Source organism: Neovison vison, chromosome 6 (assembly GCF_020171115.1).
Source record: "Neovison vison isolate M4711 chromosome 6, ASM_NN_V1, whole genome shotgun sequence".
Taxonomy (NCBI): Eukaryota; Metazoa; Chordata; class Mammalia; order Carnivora; family Mustelidae; genus Neogale; species Neogale vison.
In genome coordinates this window covers 42881324-42899085 of record NC_058096.1, presented here as the reverse complement: position 1 = coordinate 42899085, position 17762 = coordinate 42881324, and positions in this window count along the sequence as shown.

Below are 17762 nucleotides of genomic sequence, written 5' to 3'. Positions count from 1 at the left end.
ATATTATTGGGATGTGGTATTGTGATTGATTTTTTTTTTTTTTTAGTCACATAATAAAAACAAAACCCAAAGCTAGTACTTGCAAGTCTAGGAGAATTACTATCATCTGCCCAGCATCCCATTAGTATTTAAACCCCAGTCACATCAAGTTCAATTATCTCTTTCAGTTCAACTAGTACTTTTATCTTCTTTATGATAGAGAAAATGGTCCACTGTTCATTCTCCTCAACTCTTTGGTTTTGGACAACAGTTCCATGTTTAAGTGTCCCAGTTTCCTTGATATACGTTAAAACGTAACTTCCACTATTTCATTACAAACATCTTTGTCTGAATACTGCTTATCATTTGCTTTACAAACATTCTTCAGCTTTCATGCTAATATCTAACATGAAATTTCAAAAGACTACTTTGGAGCTATAGGGTCAAAAATTTGACTCAGAATTCTTTTTTATTCCATTTTTCCCTAGAGTAATGGCCCTCATACTCATTTAATTATGAAGATGACAGAGTTAAAAGACAATGGCCAAGAAGGAAAATCAAGTGGGTAGTATTTCAAAGAATTATTGATTTTCATTTCTCTAAATAAAGAATTGCCTCTGGATAGTGACAATACCCTTGTTTACAGTTGTAATGTTGACTCTATCTTGTGGGCATCAGCTCACCATTTGGCTAGTATCAGACTTTTGCGTAATAATTTTGAGTCCTTATTATGGTATATTTAAACCTCTCATTAATTAAATTTGGCTATTGCTACTCTGAAAGAGCAGGTAAGAGAAGCAACAATAATCACTAAAATAACATGCATTTCAAATCATTAAATCATTAAAAGAAAAATAAAATGAAATAAAATCATTAAAAGATAATCTGAAGTATAATAAAATTTAACCGTGTAGTTGAGCAAAAATTCATTGGAATTAGGCAGTGCCAAACCAGCAATAGTTAGGAGTGCTCCTCTGACAGGAGCAGAAAGAGAGACTTATAGAGAAGCAACAGCAGCAAAGAAAAAAAATAGTATTGATTGACTACAGCTTAACCGGTTGCCTTATTTGGTTTGCCTTTGTTGTTTGTCATTGGTTATCCTTAAGTTTTGATTTCTAACCTTGAGTTATTACAGGCTTAGAGTCTAGTTTGCTTATGTAAACAACTGAGACATTAAAGCCACCTCAGCCTCATGACCTCCTTGTCTAATTAATTAAACCAGGTTTTCTCTCTTCTCCTGATCTTTTAGAGGGATTTCTGAAACATGACTTCTCATGGAAAATGTCCTTTTTTCCTCTTTGGGTTTACTGCTTCCTCTGCTTTTCCTACAGTTTTTATCATGTAAAGTAACTGGTGCATGAACATTTGGTTAAATATTTGTAGGGGGGTGTTCTAGAACTCTCACCTGGAGAGACAGCAAGTGTAATGCTGCTTTGCTCCCCAAGAAGTCATCTCTAAGCTACCTTATCTCAAGTCTATCAGGAATTCAAACAGTTTAAGGAAAAGCCCCTCATGATCTTTTCCTGAAATTATATTCCAATATGTCTGTTCCCCTCTCTGTAGCTAAAGTGGCTACACTTTAGCAAACTTGGCTTCTGGTTAATTTAGTTGTTAGTGGCTGACAATGAACCTCACTGTACATCAAAAGATACTCCATTTATTCTTTTACCCAGTGTAATGAAAAAAAAAAAATCTAAGATTATAAAGTAGCTTTTTAAGTGATTCCAATTACTTATAAATACAATTCACTCGGGCGCCTGGGTGGCTCAGTGGGTTAAGCCGCTGCCTTCGGCTCGGGTCATGATCTCAGGGTCCTGGGATCGAGTCCCGCGTCGGGCTCTCTGCTCAGCAGGGAGCCTGCTTCCTCCTCTCTCTCTCTCTGCCTGCCTCTCTGCCTACTTGTGATCTCTCTGTCAAATAAATAAATAATAAATAAATAAATAAATACAATTCACTCTTATAAATAACTTTGAAAGTTTATAGATAAGGTCAATCTCAATAGATTGCCAAATGGCTTTAAAATACTGCAAATTTAATGTTTCTATAATGAGGTTTTAATTTACCCATTCATTTCTGACAATAAAACTTGAAACAAGATCTACTCATATAATGGAAGAAAATAAAAATAATTATGCTTATATTTGCATAGTCATTCACAATTCTTTCATATACAGATTTCATTTGCCTTTTAATTCCATATTCTCTTTAATGAGTATTTATTCAGTGTCTATCATGTGTCAGGCACTAACTTTAGAATAATGGACTACGCTGAAGTATAACAGCCCTGAAAAACCAATGGTGAAGAAGGCCACTCTCTAAAATAAAAGGAAACAATCTCAAAGATTAAGCAGTTGGCCAAGCTCACTGATAGTTCAATTAATACTAGAGCTGAAACTACTTTACACGTTGTGAGACTATGATTTCCTATCAACTACTAACACTCCTATTGGATCATGTACTCTAATAAGATGACTATATATTTTTATTTTTTCACATCCATAATAAAATAAAAAATAAACACTTCTGGCTATGGAAAAATTTGCTTTCACTTGAAACCAAATTTCCATGCAGATATGTGTCCCTGGCATAAAAACATTTTTAAGCACAATCAAACGAACACAAATTCCCAATTCCAAATTGTCAAGCTTCAATCTCTGCTGTGTTTGGGTGCTCTGGGATAAAAGGAGTTGAAGGAAGAGAGACCTTTATCCCTGAACTGAATTTATTAATCCCAAACTGTTTCCATGCTCATTACCTATTCAGTGACTCACTAGCCTATCAGTCTACTGTAGAAATAAAAGCTGCATTTACTTTTCTTTCTTTAATCTCTTCGTTCTTAATTGCCATATTGACAAAAAAGAAACAGTTGTTTACCTTCCAAAATCTCTGGAGCACCAGCCAAATTAATCCTTTTAAGCAGTGTTTCTTCAGCTCTGGAAACAAGTAGCATGCAAAGTAGCAAGAGGCTCCCTTAAGCGGCAACAAACACTAGAAGCCTAGACATTAACCTTGACTGGGAGAGCCCTGCAGGTGTTTGTTTCCTACTGCGGAAACAGCACTGAGGTTCTGAGGAGTGGGTAGAGATAACTAAAGCTGGATTAAGGAGGAGGCCAGTTGAGCAATTCCCGGGGGTGTCAGTCTTCAAGGGAATGCTTGATAAACACAACTGATTTCCTCGTTTTAGGCATTTCCCCTTCTTTCTTTGATAACAGAATCCTAACTTTGTTCCTAACAGCTATCTATCTAATCTGAGTGATGAATCATGATGTCTGAACCAATTTAGCATCCCATTCCCTTTGGAAGATACTTTCATATCTAGCCTCCTTTACAGCTACAGGTGACAATTGGACTCAATTCTGTAAAATAGTATGAGTGAAACAAAATGTTGGAGTAGTGTAGGCTGGTACCACTCCTGCCTCCTTGTTTTGGTCACTATTGTGATGCTGTGCCCAAAGAAAAAAGGTGGGGAGAAAGACATTCCAGAAGAAGTGAAACCTAAATGTTAAGTAGAAACTGCTGTGGGAAACAAAGGCAAAAGAAAATTGCCTTACTACTCATAGCCCATTCAAAGTCCTTAAAACAGGCAGAGTGACATTCCTCTAGGACTCAGCTGCCTCAATGTTAATACTTTGCTAAAGGCAAAAGGTAATCTTAGAGAAACCTCAGAATCCTGTAAATCTACTTAAACATATAAAAATTCCTTTGTAGACTTCCTTCATCTCTACTCCCCAAGATACATGTTGGCAATCAGCCCCCAAACGTATGACCTACCTATATACATCTGAAGGACCTCATGACCAAGGTTTTATTAGATGGTAATAAATGACCTTTACCCAACAATTCCTAGCCCCCTCCAGGTCCTGGAAACGTTGCTTCCAAAATCCCTTAGAGACTTAACACTATCTCTAGCCTCGTCCCAATTTGAAAGTATATAATCGGTGACTCCTCATGACCCAAGTACAGCTATTCTGCCTAAGGATCCTGTCCCCGTGCTTTAATAAAACCACCTTTTTGCACCAAAGACGTGTAAGGGCCTATTTAGCCTGAGCAGCTCCATCCTGACCCTGCCCCCCTTCGGGGGAACTAACTTAAAAACAAGTCCTGGAAACCAGTCCCAGGTAACAAAGCCCAAATACAAGGGTGGGTCAGGCCAGGTGGAGGTATCCAATCGGTGGGGGCGCATACTGTCTCACTAGCTACCAAGGAGCGTGGGCCCCACCCTTTGGGTGCCCTTTGGGCACCAATTCTGACCAAAGTGATAGACTACTAATATCTATCAAATATCTACTATAGGTAAATTATAATTCAATTGGTCACTTAATGTGTGGCTTAGCAGGACTGTGCAGCTTTCTCTGTGTGTTGCAATCTCATTGGTCACCTGTGCATGGCCCAACCACATGGCCTTTGCCCTTAAAAGCTAGTCTGCAAAAAAGAGAGGTGTCGCCTCTTTGCAAGAGATGTCCCTGGCCAATCAGTTTGATTCTTGATGCTTGGTGCAAAATAAAGCTTTGCTTGACCTTCGCTTTGTATCAGTGTCGCTCCTTTGACCATGGACCCATTACTGGGGGACCCAACAGATGTCTCAAGAATTCTTTCTTGGCCGTTGGCTTCAAACCCTAACATCTGGGGGGGACAAGATGGCGGGGGAATAGGAAGAGGCACCTTTTCAGCTGGTACCCCAAAGTGAGCTGATTACCTACCAAAGAACTCCGATCACCAATGAAATCAGCCTGAGATCAGAATTATACACGTCTGGATCTCCACAGGGGCAGAAGACGCCAGTGGGCAGGAAAAGCGGAATGGGAACGGCGGACTGATATCGGAAGACAAACCCTAACATCTTTCCTATATCAGAAACTATCAGGTTAACAGGGTGAGGAATAGGTCTCCAGGAAGAAAGAATACTCTATAAATGCCCAGAGATAAGAAACAGCATGCAATCTTGAAGAATGTGTAAGAAATTTAGTACAACCAAATTATAAAACATGAGGATGGGAATGATAAGAAATAAACTGGAGAGACAAACAATGATCAGATTATGAAAGACGTTGTAAGCTACTCTAAGGAGGTACAATTTTACACTAAAAACAAATGGCGGCTTTTGAAAGCTTTTAATCAGAGAAGTGACAGGATTAGAATAAATCATAGAAGGGAAATGCATGGGACTTTATTAGGGACTAGGGAAAACATAAAAGATTACTGTTTGGCTTTTAAGATTTTATTTATTTATTTATTGACAGAGAGAGAGATGTGGGGGAGAGAGAGCACAAACAAGGGGAGAAGCAGAGGAGGGAGAAGCAGGCTGCTCATTAAACAGACAGCCCAGTGCAGGGCTGGATCCCAGGACCCTGGGATCATGACCTGAGGTGAAGGCAGACCTTTAATTGACTGAGCCACCCAGATACCCCCAAAATTACTGTTCTAGTAGTTTTAATGAGAGATAACAAGGGCCAATAAAGGTAGTGAAAGTGGTACTAGAGATAATTGCAGAAAATGTACAAAGATTCAGGAGGCAGAATAAATAGGAGACTATTAGTGAATGAATCTTGGAGAAAGGACAGAAATTAGAGTTACCTCCCAGTTTCTGGTTCTGGCAGCTGTCCAGATAAAAGTGATGTCAACCATTAAAGAATGAAAAACAGAAGGATGACCAAGTTCAAGGGGAATTTGACACTTTTGTGAGGTCTCTAATGAGAGACAGAGTCTGAGCCTCGGGAGTGAGATCAGAATGCACACAGCATGGAGGCCAGAAGAAGTTACGTGGGTTTTTAGACAGGGTGAATTCTAGTGTGACTGAGGCAAATTGTGGGGAAATTCTGAAATAGCCCATCATTTAAGGCAGCAGATCTCAAACTTTACTGTGCATAAAGTACACTCAGAAACTGTAAGGCAGATTCTCAGGCTCCCCCACTAGGAGATTTCTCTTTAGAAATCCAGAACGGGGGTCAAAAAAGCCGCATTTGTAGTAGGAATCCTATTATTGATTATTATACATGCAGATGAACAAAAATAGTCATTGAAGGGGAAAATGACGTGAAAGAACTTAGTGATAGGAAGAAAATCAAGAATATTATGCTGTAAGGAAGAAGTGAGGACATTATAGAAAGTAGAGATAATCAGTGGTACCAAAATTAGGAGGAAGAGTAATGCTGAATTTTACTTTAGTACTTTAAGACTGGAAATATCCTCAAAAGCAATGGAAGAAATCACAAAATAGAGGAAGAGTTAGATGTTTTCTTATTTGTTTGTTTTTGCTTTTGTTTTGCTTTGTTTTTATATTTAGTTGGAATTCACTAGTTACTATTAAATATTTAAATCCACTTTTTCAAATATCTTACATAGAAATTTTTCCTTGTAAACTGCATTTTAACTTCTTTTGAAAATACTTCCAAATTATTTTCCTTTTAATTTCAAAAATAAGTTATAAATATCAAAACTAAAAGGCAGTGAAGGGTGTGAAAATGTCACCCCAAAATACGCCTCTTTGACACAAGAATTATTTTGAACTGATTATTTTGAAAAACAGCAGACACAAGAGAAGCTCTGAAAATACAATAGAAGTTCCCATTTTGTAAGGGAAATTTACATTTATAAAGAAGGTCCCCACTGTGTAAGGATGTACCAAAAAGAAAAGGATGACTGACTAGTCATGGAGAAGGAATCAACTTAAATATAAATAACAAACCTTACCATAAGTGTTTACCATACTTTTCCTGGTTATGTCCCTATAACTGGCCTTCCTCACACTCTTCTCGTTGTCTTTAGCTGAAGATGGTATTTAAGCCTAAATCTGAAGACACATCTAAGCATTAGTCATTTTTCCCTGGCTATCCCCTAAGTACACATGAGGCATATATACTAATAGTGAAGGATACACTAAAGAAAGGCAGGCAGGGACAAGGGGCCATACCCTAAGAGGAAACTGCTCGTAAAAGGATTTTACACACCTTGAACAACTACCTGATAGGTAGAAGAGCATGGACAAAAACCTAATCAGGTGACAGACCCATGAAGGGTTAATCAGATAAAAACAACCCATGCCAAAGACCCCATAAAAGACCCTAGATTTAGAAACTCCGGTAACAACCTTCTTGGGTCCCCTCCCTCTTTGGGACCTCTGTAGTATTGCTTAATAAATGTTGCTTTGCTGCCCACCGCTCTTGTTCTGGTCTACCCCTTCATTCTTTAAAGTGGCATGACCAAGAACCAGGGCACCAAAGGAAAAGAAATCCTGCAACGTTAATTCACTTGTTTTTTGTTTTTTTTTCTTTTTCCTCTTGTCAATCTGTCTTTTGTTATAGGGGTCCCAACTGAGAACTTAGAAGGGTAGAGGGAAAACTATTTTTTTCCTTCCTTATAGAACATAGGATTAATATTTCAGATAAATAAAAGAAAATTACCTATTCCATTACCAAGAAAAGGACATATAATTGACATAAAAACATACAAATTGGTTATTCAAGGAGTTTTAATAGATAGCATACATTAAATTTGGCTTCTGATTATAAAACAAAGATATTATTCTTGTTATTAAGGGGAGAAAAATCCAAGGTCATATCAGAATCACAAAATCAAATTCTATTCTCCTCCATATTCATGCATTAAGATCAAGTTGCATATTAAATAAGAGAAAAATAGGAAAATATTATGAAATTTCTGCTTAGAAATAAATTAAGAAAATGTATACAGTATCACTGAACAAATTTTTAAGAAACCAGACTTTCTGGTGTTTTTCTAATGGCTTATAAAGCAAAAAAATCAGGCTTCTGGGTGGCACAGTCGGTTAAGCATTTGCCTTCAGTTCAGGTCTTGATCCCAGGGTCCTGAGATCCAGCCCTGCTTTGGGCTCCCTGCTCTGTGGGCAGTCTGCTTCTCCCTCTCCTCTGCTTGCTGCTCCCCTGCCTGCGCACATATGCGCTCACTCGCTCTCACTCTCTCTCTCTGTCAAATAGATACATAAAACCTTAAAAAATATATATATAGTGAAAAAAATCTGATTAATGATGCATGAAAAAAGTTACAGAATGGAGCTGTAAAGTGTAGATCATTTCTTTTGGAGATTAATTAATTGAAATGAAGTATACATAGCTGCTAAATTCATGACTGAACACTGAAAGGTAGAAGTGAAATTATAAGATCTTCCTTTATCTAAGTTAGCCAAATAGTAATAGCCTCTAAAATTGTCTCAACTTAGGGAAAAAAGAAGGAAGGAAGGGAGGGAGAAAGAAGGAAATACGGAAGGGAGGAATAGAGGAAGGGAGGAAGGGAAGAAAAGATACTATTCAGTTCGATTATCATGTAGTCTGAAAGCTCTGCAATTGCTTTGTTCCATCACAAAAATCCAATTTCTAAGTTCACAGACACAATTGTCTCTGAAAAACATCTTGTCAATTATCTTTCTATTTCACAGTATAGCTGAGCCAATTTTGTAACCAAAACTGTTCTTCCTCATTATTTTACCATGCTGTATAAGTTCCAGTAAGAAACAGATCTGAATGTCATTCAATCGGATGATCAACTTGAGTACACCGTTCTTACACTCTACTTATGATTAGTATTGTGGTCGTTCCTGAGCCTATCTTATAACAAATGCTTTACCCCATGGGCAACTTTTCTTTACATGTGAGCCCACCAGAAACTTCCATAGTTTGGATGGGAAAACGTGGCAAGTTACCATGACTTGATATCCCTTGTATCATGACTCCAACATAACAGGGTCATTCAGATCAGAATGACATTACAACAGCAATTGTTCTGGTCTCTCCCTTGTCACAGTCATTATCTTTGGCCATTTTATTTGAATGCATCATTTAGTTTGACAGCAAATTGTATGAGAGAATAAAAGGGACCTTGGGGGAGGGGTGGAAAAACATCCCTAAGTAAAACTGATTTAACATCAAATAATTTCAAGGTTAACTCTGCACACCAAGTTGCAATCTCCTCTACTAAGAAGAATGCTGGCATAGCTAAACAGTTAAATAGCTGGCTGGGCTATTTAACCTTGAGGTTTAGAGAAAAAAAGAGCCAGCTGTTGAAGCTTTTAAGGATCTATGTATAGAAAATTTAACAATTATTAAGAAAAAAAGAGAGAGAGAGAGAGAAAACTAAGTCATTTAAAAAAAATGTATTTCAAATGTATGAAGTAGGGTTAAGTAGTGGTTGGGAGTTTTAACTTATTCCCAATTTAAAAGTATAGATTTTGAAGTTACACAGACTTGTGAATTGTTTTTAGGGAATAAATAAAATAAAAAGACTCTACATAAACTGAAAATATATAATAAATAGGGAACATTTATTAATGGTATTGCTGTAATGTAATTAGTAAGAGAAATTATAACCCCTAATCAACAATAATGTTTAAGTTCAAGATGAAGTTTAATGACTGGTGATTACTCCCATATTCCTTTCCACTTGGCTTATAGATCCATGTGTGTCTTTAATCAACATCAATTCTTATCCATTTCTATTGCTTCTCCTTTAAAATCAGAGTAACATGAATTTTTATTTTATTTTATTTTATTTTTAACATGAATTTTTAAAAACAAACAAGATGCTTCCATTGTCTTGTGAAGAGTAAGAGAGGAGAGCCAGGAATGACACAGGACATCAATAATACAATCTGAATGAAGTTGGTACCTCAGTAAGCATGAAAATGGGGCTACCAACAAACCTGGGAGTATGAAGATAATAGAAAACAAAACAAGGGTGCCTGGGTGGCTCAGTTGGTTAAGCGATTGCCTTCGGCTCAGGTCATGATCCCAAAGTCCTGGGATCGAGTCCCGCATCAGGCTTCCTGCTCCATGGGGAGTCTGCTCCCTCTGACCTTTTCCCCTCTCGTGCTCTCTCTCACTGTCTCTCTCTCAAATAAATAAATAAAATCTTAAAAAAAAAAAAAAACGATTTCACAGTTTTGTCCAATGGTTTCATAAGCTTGGGTTCTAATAAAATATTTATATGTCAGATACTCGTTGCAGAGTACCATTGCACGAGGTGTAAGTAAATCTGCATTGAGTCTACTGAGGGCCTAGACACCACCCTCTGTCTGAGATACATCATGACTAAAGATGTGGAAGAATTGGCATCACCCAGAACTTCTTGTTAATCCTGATTTTTTTCTCAATTAAATATAATGAATTCAAAATTCAGTGGTCTTTTGGGGGTTAATTTGATCCCTTTCACGTTATAACTCAGTTCTTCAGATTCTTTCTCCTTAGGCTACCTTCCAAAATGGTATACTGCTAGAGTGGGCAAAGCTGATCTGTAAATGGCCAGACAGTATATCTGAGGCTGTACTGGCCATATAGTCACTATTGCAACTATTCAACTCCATCAGGAGGAAAGTAACCATAGTCAAGATGTAAATGAGTATGGCTGTGTTCCAATAAAGCTTTATTCATGAATGCTTTATATGAAATTTCATCTTCACATATCATTCAAGTGCTGGTATAAAATAATTTGGGGTCTTTTTTCAACCATTTAAAAATGTAAAAGCCATTCTCAGCCTATAAGACATACAAAAACAGGTAGCAAGTGATAGTGGTCCATGGACTACAATGTGCTGACCGCAGGTGTGTTGTATACTAGTGGGGACACTTTAAGTGAACTTGGGCACTGGGACAGGGAGGTTCCTAGCCTCAAAATAATCTTGGAGTGTGTTAGCTGGTGATCACTAAGAGTTTGCCTATTTGTTAGCTGGCTGTACTCTTGTGATCTTCAATTTCTCAGCTTGGTTGGACCTCTTAACCCTCCAAGTTGATACTGCTTCCCCCCTCTTCCTGATTCTGCAAACCTCTCAGAGCTGGTGCCACATCTGTCTTATCCTTGGCCCCAGGTTGCTCTCATCACACTAAGTTCTTTTGTAGTCTTTACAAAAGACAGTGTCCATACATTCTGAAACCGAAAGAAGCATGTACAAGTCAATGGTATCCTCTCCACCAAACTGAAACACTCATTCTTCTGACTGTGCTGTACTGCTGCATATTGGCCAGAGCAACCCTGGAACATTAGCTTCCTAAAAAATGACCAAATGCTGAGCAAGTCTACACCCTGTCTGCCCTTAGGTTTCTTGTTTACACATGCAGCAAGCTGCCTCTCCATTCTGTGTGGCACTTAGAAGCATTGGAAGGTAGATTAAAACTCCATTATTTTTGTCTCCAACATCATATTCTCCTTCTTTCAGAGAGATAGTATCCTCTGCTTCCCTTATAGTAGGCAGCCTGCAGAGAAAAATCAGTTTATTAATAAGGAAATTAATTTAGGAAGTATTAAATATATCTTGCCCTTAATATGTAGGTTTTCATGGATAGAAATGAAGACGTTAAAAATTCTAGCAAAAGAGAACATGATAAGTAAAAAAATTAAAAAAAAAAAGCAAACAGAAGATTGTCTACAAAGACACAGCTTTCATTCAAAAGCAAAATGCTTATTTTATGATTTGGTCCAAAAACCATTCTAGGATAAAGAACCTATTTATAATGAGGCAAAATAACCTTCATGTTAATTGCTAACAGAGCTTTTTCCAGATAGCATTGTGCTCAGAGCGTATATTTACTAGGAGAAAAGTAATACTTTATCATATGCAAACTTGTGTTACAGAAGCATTTTTAATAGTAGGTTTTGTGATGAATAGAATAGAACCCATGTTGAAACATTTTGTTAGTCAAATAGTTTTTGTTTTATTTTTTAATGTGGCCATGAATTAATATAACTAAGAAGGATTCTGGTGATGGTTTGGTAAATACTCATTATTTACTAAATAATTATTCAACAAACATTTATTGAGTACTTGCTATATGCCAAGGACTATTCTAGGGCCAGATATCATGTACTGAATAAAATACTGCAAGCAGGAGGCAGATAATAAACAAGACAAATAAGTAAAATATATGTGAATAAATGATGTTTTCTAAGAAAGAATTCTAAAACAGAGAAAACCCTATGAAATGTGAAGTTAAACATTAAAATTTTAGATCCAAGTGGCCAGTAAAATCTTATTAAAAGATTATTTTTGAATAAAAATATGAAGTGAGGTAGCTAACCATGTCAATGTAATAGGGAAAAATATTCCAAACTGTGAGTATACTAAGTGCAGAGGACTTCTTGGAAGTTAGTCTGATACGTGTGAGAAAGTACAAGAAAGCCAGAGTTGCTGAAATCCTAAGAGGAAGAATTGAAGGATGAGAGGTTGTGTGGAGCCAGATCACATGGAAGGAGTTAAAAGTGAAGCTTTTGAGTTTTACTCTGAATTAGAAAGCCACAGAAAAAAATGGTACAAAGGAGTGACCACGTCTGAAGATAATTTAATAGGATCATTTTGACCACTGTGTTGATAAATAGTCTACAGGAGTACAAGACTGCCCAAAAGAGGCCAGCTGGGAAGCTGTTACAATAATCCAGGCAAGGGAAGATGGTGGCTTGGATAGCAGTAGATATGATGAGAACAGTCAGATTCTGGATATATGTGAAGGTAGACCCAAACAGATTTCCCTGTGGACTTGGCAAAGAGGTTCAAGAGAAAAGTAGTAGTCACGCATGTCACCAAGTATTTTGGTTTGAGAAGCTGGGAATAGAAAATTGTCACTTAGTGAGACAGCAGCAAAATACTAGAGGAGTTGGCTTGGGGGAATATATCAGGAGCTCAGTTTTAGATTAAGTTTTAGGAGCCTATCATACATATAGATGCAAAATTAAGGGGGCATTTGGAGCTGAGGAAAGAAACACGAGCCAGATATATAAATGTATGAGTCATCAGTACACAGGTAGAATTTATAGCCTGGAGACTGCATAAGCTTGAGAGGAGAAACCAGCAGAAGAAATTGAGTAGAAATGAACAAAAAGGTAGAAAGAAGGCTGGATGAGTCAAGTATGTGGGGAAGTAAGTGAAGACAGTACTTCAAAAGTAGAGCTATATCATATAGAGACTGGAGATCCATGTGCCCAAGTTGTTAGGACATTCTGGTTTGCTTCTCTTTTGTGCTGTCTTTGAATTAGTGATGCCAAACTGTAGCTGTTTGTATCTAATGACCCACTGACTGAGTAAACGTATTTGAACACGAGCCTTGAACATAGAGGGTGAAGGAGTTGGTTAACCCAGAAAATTAGCTAGGATGTTTTGGATTAAGCCATTCAATACTTCTGAACAAATACTAGGTTACTACTATTTTCAAGATGTCTGGAAGTTAGAAAGATGAAAAGATGTACCGGTATCACTTGGGAATCCACGTTCTAATAGAATTTATTGGAGCTGACACACAAATAACATAAATACTAAATGTAATCAGTATGAATCTTAATCTACAAAACTCAGGTGGACAGGAACTGTGAATTTGCTTATTTTTCAATACTTTAACTTAATTTTTTATTTGGGTCTCCATTTGATCGGGTGATGAAAATAAAATCTTAAACAACTCAAGCCATTTCCTTTATTCCAGGGGTTTTGCCATAAATTTAGTATTGTAAATTATGTAAATGCTTTGGTATCAAGGGATGAAGGGGATGGTATTGGTCTTTACTCAGGAGCTCTTCCTGTCTGCACTCTCTGAGATGACCACATTCCCTTCCAATCCTCAGATGCTGATGAAGGCAGGTTGCCTCTGCATTTTCTCATCCTCCCTCCTTTAGCAATTCTCCAGGTCTGGCTCTCTTTCTATTTCATGTGCAGTTTCCAAAAAGCACAGGAAGCCACCAAGTGCTCTCCCTCAAAGCTGAAATGTGAGAAATTTTGTGAGACTGCTCCAGGCTCTCTCATCGTAGACATGCTACCCTAGGCTGACTTTTGTTTCCATGTGATTCTGGGAACAAGGTGGATCTCTGGATCATGGGACTTGTTTGGTTACTCACAGAGAAAGAGGAAATAGATCTTGCTCTGAGATCTTGGCTCTGTCTATGCCTTCCTATTTTTCAAGCAAGAGTAGAGAGACAGAACACAGGGCCCCACCATACATAAACTTTCTTGCTTATCCTCTGATTAAAAAGAAGGGTGTTAGTGAAGCTTTTAAATACTCTTCTTTAGTGTTTTTCCTGCAGGACTGAGGCCTAATATCCCCAGTTATTGGGTATTATAAAGAGTTGCCATAATCCACTAGCAGAAATTATATTATAGGTGAGAAGAATTTAGTTAAAACTACCTCTAAAGTTGGTACTTTACCAACTTAACTTTTGCATTTCTTAGCTATTTTCCCTTTCACCAAAATAAAAGACTACAGTAGCTGAAAATTAAACCAGATTAAAGTAGCAAAAATAGTATACTTTGAAAATCCATTTTATTTATAGGAAAATGTTTTCTGAGAGGACACATTGATCTTTATTCTGTTTCACATGTCTAAAAATTATCCAATTCTGGGATTAAGGAATTTAAAAATTCTTTGATTCTAATTAATCAGAACACTTTCTTTCACTTAGTTCTGGAAACCCATAAAAAGTTATTAGCTGTCAGCAGCTCCAATGCCAGTTCATTAGAAGCCTTTACTTGGTGCCTGCTGATAGTTATTGTGAAGGCTGAAAGGTTAACAAGAATGGGCTGCTACCAGCCTCCTTGCCAGGTGTTTTTCCCTGCAGTTAATGGACCTGAGCCAATTGAAATTATCACTCTAGAGCTAGTCACAGACACTCTTAATCTTTGCATAGAAACATTGATGGTGGGGGCGCGGGGGGAGTGTGGAATTTCTATTTTGCTTTTCACCATCATCACATTTGGAACAATTAAAATAAAGTATAGTTAATCTTCTATTTGTAAATGAAGGCCTGACAAATCCAAAAAGAAAGAGACCTTTTAAAATAATATGCATGTATAACATGTTCCATTAAAATAATAATAGTCCCTTCAATGAAACAATGTCTTATAAAACCTATCACACTTTTTTGGAGTCATGGTAGTTAAGGACAACATAGGTATTAACATGTCTAAGTTTTTTTTTTTTTTTTTAATTACTGGGTTTATAAATCTGAACAGTTGTAATGAAATAACAAGAATCAACCAGATGGAACTGAAGCCAGTCACTGTGGGAATCTGAGACATGCATGCTGTTTGGGGGGACTGAATATGTACTTATCCAATCCAAAATAGAGCAGATGGCAAAGCAAACAGGTAAGCACTTGCTTTCTCTTTCAGATATCGTGCCTCACTGAATATCTCCATTTATTTTGGGAACTTAAGAACATCTGTAAAAAATCAGATGAAAGACAAACAGAGGTGACTGTGAAAGACTTGAATGAGTGCGGAATTTTAGAGTTTTCACACTGTCAGATGAAGAAAGAAAGAATCTCCTCCTCTGCCAATCTTTAGGAATCGTGGAGAATTTGAGGTAGCAGGATTTGAAGTTAAATACTTAGCTGAAGAAAATACAAGAGGAGAAAATGCTATTATTGTATGAAATCCAAAATTAAACAAGTGGGAACAAGAGAAGAATGGAACTGAACTGCATATAATAGAAGTGAAAATTGCTCATGCCCACCCCCCACATCATTATGTTCATCTGGTGCCAAGATCTTGGTTTCTAAATACCATTCTCCACAAAAAGCAACCAGAGTTCCTTGGAGAAATGGCTGAGGCAAGAAAAATCACTGGTGAAACTAAATGTTCTTATAGTGTCAGAAAGCAAGCAAGTACTCAATGATTAATAGGGACATAACAAAAAACCATAGTGAATAGCTTCAAAGATCCAACTGGCCAAATTTGGGACAAATGGAACATTTCTTTTTAAGGAAATAAATTATAACATTGCATTAAAAAAAAAAAAAAAAGAGTCAAGTGATGCCTGGATGGCTCAGTTCATTAAGCAACCAACTTTTGATCTCAGTTCAGATCTTGACCTTGGGGTCATGAGTTCAAGCCCTACATTGTGCTCCATGCAGGGCATGGAGCCTACTTAAAATTTAAAAGATTTTTAAAAAATGTATGGGGAAGGGAGAGAAAAAAAAAACCTCTAACAAAAGAAGGCTAGTTATTTTATATAGAAGAAATGATAAAATAAGAAAATCATCAATTTGCAAACAACAGTATAAGAATTACAAAATGATGCCAAAAACCATGGGATGAGAGAATCCCTGCATTTTCAAAGTTTCACCTAACATATTATGTATTGATTACAAAGGGGAATAAAGTTATTTTTACACTAGTGAAAGCATCTTAACCAAGGGATTAGAGTAAGCATCACTAGTAATGGGCCAAATTAGCATTATGTATTTTCTAATAAGATGTAATGGAAAATACACAATACCACCTATGGGTATGTGCAAAAAAAAAAAAAAAAAACCTAATCTGAAACTAGTCATAAGAAAACAAGTTACGACTATCGAATATTTCACAAAACAATTGCCCTGGATTTGACAAACCTGTCAAGACTGTCAAAGAAAAAAAAAAGTAAAATAAAAACAGGGAAAAGAAAAGAAAAGGCAAAGGAATGGCTATAGATTAAGGGAGACTAAGGAGACAAGACAACTAAATGTTAACTGAGATCCCTCATTAGATGTAAACAAACAAACAAATAATGAAAGTCACATTCACACAGTTAAAAGAAATACACATGGCTGGGACAAGTGGAGAAATTTAAATGAAACTGTGTATTAGATATTATAATTGTGCTAATATGCAATTTTCTAGACATGAAAGTGATATTGTGTTCATATAAAAACAAGTTCTTGTTCTTATGAAATTATGTTGAAGTATTTAGAGCAAAATATCATTATGTTTGCAACTTAATTTCAACTATCTCAGCAAAAAAGGTATATATTTAAAATGCATATATTGATAGAAATTTAAGAGCAAATGTAACAAAATGAAAAAAAATTAGAACTTCTAAGGGAAAGATATATGTGTAACCATTATGTTATTCTTTTCACTATTTGTAGGATTTTTTTTTTAATTTAGAAAAAATAATGCTCATCTTTAAGTGGCTTAATTCAGTTTCAAGGAAACACTTAACTGGCATCCCAAATAGATATAAAGTCTCTTGGCTGCTATATCAATAGATCTTCTGCAACTTCCCACTGGCACATAATGCTACTTGGTCATCATGGTCACCACCAATGGACAAAATAAAAACACAGTGTAAATAACATCAGATCAGAGAGTCATTCACATTCAAGTTACAGCTGGCTTTCTTTGAGATCATGGCAGTAAATGACCAAAAATCCTGGTTAGGCACAAAAAAACTGTATAAAAGTTCTTAGAATTGATGATAGTCAATTTGTTAAAACTGGTGGGTGGTAGATTCCCCTAAAGGACACAATAATTTCTGAATGAAATTAAAAAACAAACAAACAAACAAAAAACTTGCTTGAACTGCTAAGCCTACTATATACAAACTGACCCATCTTACCACTCTAAAGTTCCTGAAAAATAAGCTTTTCATTTGTTTTTTTTTAATATGGAGAATTCCTGATGTTACCTGATAGCTTAGAAAATTATTTATTCATCTAAATATATAAATACTTTATTTATTATTTTATATTTATAATTTATATATATTTATAATTTATATATATATACTTTATTTATTCATCTAAATATATAAATATTGATTGAGCAGTCTTCTAGGTGCTATAAGGCAGATATAAGCAAATATATAATATGATGTCAGTGCTACGGGAAAAATAAAGAAAGCAGGGTCAAGAAGAAAAAAGACAGCAAGGAAATAAAAAATAATAAAGGATGATATTTTTAGTAAGGTGGTCAGAGAATGTCTACAGTGATGAAGAACTGAAAACACTGAATGTCCAAGAAATTATTATAGTCCAGTTTGGCCTTGCATAGTATATATGTGTAAGAAGTTAGATTTAAGGAT